This window comes from Corvus brachyrhynchos, unplaced genomic scaffold (assembly GCF_000691975.1).
Source record: "Corvus brachyrhynchos isolate BGI_N302 unplaced genomic scaffold, ASM69197v1 scaffold101, whole genome shotgun sequence".
In the NCBI taxonomy this organism is placed as follows: Eukaryota; Metazoa; Chordata; class Aves; order Passeriformes; family Corvidae; genus Corvus; species Corvus brachyrhynchos.
The window spans coordinates 21,660,619-21,666,347 of NW_008237239.1; the positions used below are offsets into that span (position 1 = coordinate 21,660,619).

At 47.6% G+C, this 5,729-nt stretch overlaps 1 long non-coding RNA gene across 2 annotated transcripts in view; it reads left to right on the forward strand.

Moving 5' to 3' along the window:
* The window catches only part of LOC108445633, a 26,192-nt gene extending 20,753 nt beyond the window's left edge, over nucleotides 1–5,439 (forward strand). For both annotated transcript variants that reach the window (XR_001860577.1, XR_001860578.1), the window contains exons 2-4: nucleotides 3,115–3,266; nucleotides 4,585–4,991; nucleotides 5,343–5,439. This is a non-coding gene — a long non-coding RNA (uncharacterized LOC108445633). The remainder of the gene's footprint in view (nucleotides 1–3,114; nucleotides 3,267–4,584; nucleotides 4,992–5,342) is intronic.
* The last annotated feature ends 290 nt before the right edge of the window (nucleotides 5,440–5,729 follow it).

A 5,729-nucleotide genomic window follows, 5' to 3' on the forward strand; every position in this document is an offset into this window, starting at 1 on the left:
GTGTATGCTGCTAAGGTGTCTCAGGAGTGGATGCCGAACAGGTTCTGCCTGTAGAGAAAGGGCTTTTTGTGCAAGCTGCCTGAGCTGGCTGATGTGTGTGGTGTTTTACTGAGGGCTCTGCCCTGCTCAGCCTGCACTGCACCTGCGGCTGCGACAGAGGCAAAACTCGCATTATCCTGCAATATACTGGGGATTTGCCCCCATTCCTTGGACTTGTTGGGCACCAGGTCTGCCTGGGCTTGTGTTTCACATTTGGGCTGAAACATCCCATGGCCATGCCTGAGCTGGCTGATGTGTGTGGTGTTTTACTGAGGGCTCTGCCCTGCTCAGCCTGCACTGCACCTGCGGCTGCGACAGAGGCAAAACTCGCATTATCCTGCAATATACTGGGGATTTGCCCCCATTCCTTGGACTTGTTGGGCACCAGGTCTGCCTGGGCTTGTGTTTCACATTTGGGCTGAAACATCCCATGGCCAGCTGTCAGGAGCATATTCTGTCTGCACTGACATTTATCACAGCCTCAGTACTGCACCTGTCCTCATTTATTATCCTGTATATACCAGGTGGAATGGCCAGGGTGTCTCATGGCAGGAGGCAATCCTGGGCTGCAGGTGCATCCTCATCCTGGTACAAAAGGCGGGAGGCCTGTGGCCATGGCAGAGCTTCTGCTGGGGGTACCAGCATCCTCTGCCTGCGGGAAGAGCACACACCTCACTGCCTCAGCAGGCACCCTACAAACGGGCTTTTGCTCCCAAATGTAGCCACAGTGTTTGTGTTCCCTCCCTCCAACAGTTCTCACTTCCCAGGCATTACCAACACATCCATGCATCCAAGCAAAGCAAGGTCCAGGGGGCCATGAGGATCTCCCAGGTTACACAGTGACACACAGATGTCTCTGTGGCCATGCAGACAGTGCTTGGCCCATCTCCTCCTATGGATGTGGTGCAAACCAGGAGTTAAGATTGCGTGACACTTGCTAAACAACGCAGAGACACCTCTGCTTTGGGAGGGTGCTTAGGAAATTCTTCTTGTTGAAATCAACCCGCAGCCGGCTGCTTTCCTCCTGTGCTGGCTTGTGCCGAGTGATCGCTTCCCATTTTCCTCAGATCCAGCTTTGCAGATCTGCATGGACACCTCCCCCCAGCCTGAGACTGAGACCATTGTGTCTGAGACAGTCTGCACACATAACATCTTATATAAACAATAATGGGCTTCGTGATTGCTTCTGCTGCTGCCATGGCATCATCCCTTCTCCGCACGTCAATCACCACCTTCCCCCAGGGAACATTCCAGTTTCCCAGGAGGTTGTGAAGCTTTGATCGCACGCCAGGGCAGTGGGATGGAGCACATAACCATCCCTAAGCCCTTCCCATGCTGACACCCAGGAAGATGACCCTGAACCTGGCTGGCAATGGGACAGCGAGGCACAGGGCAGGGTGCACTTCACGGTGCTTCGCATGCCTGAAAGGAGATAGGAGAGGTTTACCCTGTCCTTGGAGCAAGTGGGATTGGTAGCAACATCTTTCCTCTCAAGCCATGATGGAAGAAGGAGTTGATTCACCCCTGACACCAAGTGCTAAAGTGTTTGTTCTGGCAGCCAGTGCCAGGCAGCAGGAAGACACTTTTGACAAAGAGATATTAGGTAAAATGGAGCGGTGACCCAAGGAGGTGTAATTAGCTCTGCTGTCACATAGGAAAGGACATGTTTGTACAGATTATTTCCAATTTCTAGCAACACCTGCTCACTTGCTTTAACCAGGTTTCTCAAAATAAGGACTAATTAGCACTTCCTTGGAAGGCCAGCTCTCTCCAGGCAATGGCTTTACCTCTCAATCGGTATTCCTTCTGCAGGAAGGCACATTAATTACTGTATCAGGAAAAGCTAATGGTAGCAGGAAACCATTTCCATGCCTAAAACTACTCCAAGGAGAAGGCAGAGCTCACTAGATCTGGACTTCCTTGCTAATGCCAGGGGTGAGGGCTGTGCAGTGGGTTTCCTTCTCTGCATCCTTGAATGAGAACAGTATTTTGCATCTGCCTGATTTCTGTGTGGTGCTGCTCCCCCAGTTTGAGGCAGCAGCTCAGGGCAGTGCTTGTGCCACCCCAGCAGTGGCACAGAGCTAAGTCTGACCACCGTGGTGGCTTGGGGCCAACAAGAGCTGCTGTGGCATCCCTGTTGGAGTCTTCTGAGAAAGCCTGTGCCAGGAGGTGGATAAGGCTCCCTGTGTTTTTCTTTGCAAATGTAACTATAAACAAGGTTCTGACCACAGACAGGTATTAACTATAATTTGAGATTAACAGTGTTAATTGATGCTGCTGATAATTGATGTTTGTAGAGTACCAATCTAGCCAAGCTCCTCCTAAAGCCAGGGGATTGTGGTGAAACTGATGAAGTCTCCCTGGGATCAGCTGAGTGGTGCTATGATGCTGCAGCTGAGTGTGCCAAGGAAAAAGAAATGTGTGACTGGCCAGGGCAGTGCTCCCGGCCCAGCCCTTCATCCCTGCAACTAACCACCAGCTCTGCTGAGGCTTCACAGCAAAGAACCCCCTTTTGAAAACCTTCTGCTTTCCTCTCCTGCCTGAAGGGATGAAGAGCAGCCATCAGCTTGGCTGTCCCCAGCCCTTGTCTCCTTGTGAGTGATGGGGATGACCTTCTTACCCCATGATGTGATGTATTTCTGGAGGTGTTTTTGTATCCTTTCAACCTAGTTATCCATGAAATCAGTCCTCTTTTAAAAGCTGTGGTTTGGTGGCTTCCACAGCACTGCAGTCTTTAGGAAAAGAAGGTTTTTTGGGAAGTGATTTGTACTGCAGCCTGCCATATAGTGCCACAGAGCACCAGGCGACAGGACACTGTCAGTCTCACCTTCCCTGTGCTTAAGGCCATCCAACCACACCTCATCCCTCATGCCCTGAGCCTGTGAGCTTGTTTTTTGGCTAAAACATATCTTCCACAGAGCTATCCAAGCTGGCTTTGACCATCTCAAAAGATGGGGACTCTGCTGTTTCCTTTGGTGCTTGTTTCCAACTCTCAGGCTTGTGTTTCTGATGCATTTCTTACTTCTCCAGTTTTGGTCTACAGCTTTTATTTTTGGTTCTTCCTTTTTCTGACAGAGCCTTTTACTGCCTGGAGTTATGTGTTCATGCACTGTAATTGAATCCGCTGTCTAAGAGGATGGTTCTCCAGGTACCTTCCTATCAGCACCTTCTCCAGCTCTTTTTGAAGCCATGGACACCAGGACATGGATGCTGTCTCTTAGTTCCAGGTTAAAAATTCTTCTGAATGTATTTTTAGGACCTGGTTAATGCTTTGTGCTAGAACATCACTTGCTGTTCCTCTGCAATTTCCCTGTATCTCCTTCCCTGCTTTCCTCTCCTTCCTTTGTTGCACTGAACTCTTGAACACTAAAAGGAACACAAAAGGCACAATTTCAGAACTCATTTAAGGAAAATTTATTTTTTTCTCTACCCAATCTATATGGAAGTCACAGCCATAAAACAAAAGTGAGGCCAAGCAAGGACAAACGTGCACAAATAACAAAAGATATCTGCAGGAATAAGCATATTTTAAAAAATTTTAAGACCTTTCAGAGAGTTTTAAGGCCTTGAACCCTTTGGTAGCCTTAACTCATGGGGGCTTCAGAGAAGTTCTGCCTTGGGAAGGTTGTTCAGGAGGGGTTGTGCAGTGAAACATCTGCCTGTGCCAATTGCCAGGCCAAGGTAGAGCAGGATAAGGACCAACAGCCTGAGCCAGTGGGGTAGCTCCTGCATACCTGTGCTTGTTGTCATGGCCCTTGGAGACAGATGTGTGACCTTCCAGACAATAGAAATCCCTATTCCCCAACTGACCTAGTTCAGCTTCACACATAATTTACCATGCCTTATAGTATTTTATAGACTTCACTCTGTAACTCAGCATTGAGCTATTATTTAATGAAATTATCCCCAATAGGGACCTTAGGAGAACTAATTGTGCATAAAAGCTTCGGGGGTGGGGTGTTGGGAAACATCCACAAATGCTTTAAATACTGAATTTTGCTTCCCTTAGTATTTATTCATTTATAGCCTCTTTTCTGGTTGCAATTCTGCAGATACACTTCAGCATGATGTTGATTAAATCTGGCGCCAGTGCAAACCAGTATCAGACTCAGAATTTTAATTGTTCTCTAACCATTTTGCCAGCTGGGACATTTTTTTAATGGCACTTGTAGATGTGTGAAAAAGCAGTTGCAGGAGATTTCTAAGGAAAGAAATTCAAGGAAGTCCCTTTGTATGTGCATCCAAGAATCTGGATACTCTTCCAGGCAGTTTTGCTTGAGGTCTCCTTATGGATCTCAGGCCACATCCACAGCAGAAGGCTGAGCAATGGCTTGGGCAGCACTGAGGGGAACCCCCTTGCAAGAAAGGAACATCTATTTATTATTTTTTCCTGTTTATTCTTCTCAACACTGAATCTGCAAAATAAATACGATCCATTGGGTTTTGATGACCACTTGAATGCTTTGCAAAAACGCGATGCCTTATTTTATTATTAGGTTATTTTAAATGTTCTTTATTGTTTTATTATACCCAATATCTCAGCAGACCTGTCAGCTTACAGCAGACTCCAGGGAACTCCAGTGTGTTGACACAACTTGCAAAGGATGACACGGAGTCGCCCATCGTGACTTTGCAGTGGGGACAGGGGAATGAAATGGAGCAAGTCTTACCCTCAAGGGCCTGGAGAACAAAGACACTTGAGAGGCACCTGAGTGCTATTGGTGGTATGAAGGGCAAGAGGACATGGGAACTCTGGTACTTGTCCCCCAAAGGGCTTTATAGCGTGCCAATTCCCATGAAGGAGGACAGCTTCTGGTACAGGTTGATGAGTAATATTTTTCCTACTGCTGCTGAAGCCACTGGAAAAATCTGGTTGATCCAGGATGTCACGTCAGAACCTAATTCCCATTTCTACTAACACCCCCACACTTGTGTTCAGTGCTTAATAAAAGGTAAGCTCCAGTCAATGGGAAAATGTGCTTAAGAGCTTTATTCCCTTTCTTAAGCACTCTGCTGTGTCTGGCCCCATGCAATGTGTCAAGCACTCATTACTCTTATCTTTTATTGTTTTAATACAGATAGCTGTGTGGAAATAACCCTCTCACCACAAAGGTGGGGATTTTTTGGAGGGGAGGCCACCCTGTGCATATGCACTTACTAATAACAATGTGTTTGGGTGATGTTCTGTCTTTCTGCTCTGAGGAAATAAAGGGGAGGAAACATGATTGTCTTGGAGCAGGTACAAAGCTTTGAGATGCCTGGCTTGGATGAAGTTACAGAAAGTGTTTCTCTTTGTATTGCAGGGCCTGGCAGCCCGGTGAGATAATAGAAGATAAAGCAAATTGTACGACAATGGAAAATGCTGAGCTCCCCAAGTAATTAAAGGTTGTGTAAGACAGTCGCATGGCTTGCGAGGATTATTAATGCAGTCACGTTTGCATTATATAAAGGGTAATTAAAATGCAGCCTGCTTACCACTGATTACACCCTTTGCCTGGCACTGGTAGCAGCGGCTGCACAGCCAGGCAGCAAAGGTGGCTTGGGAAGCATGCCTGCCAGCAAAAGGAGAGGCTGTGGAGTGCGGGATGCCCAAAAATGTGGGACCACTGCTGGGCCATGGCTTTGGACAAATGTCCCAGCAGACTGTGTCCTCTCCCTGTCGCACAGGCAGGAGGGTGCCTTTTGCTCCC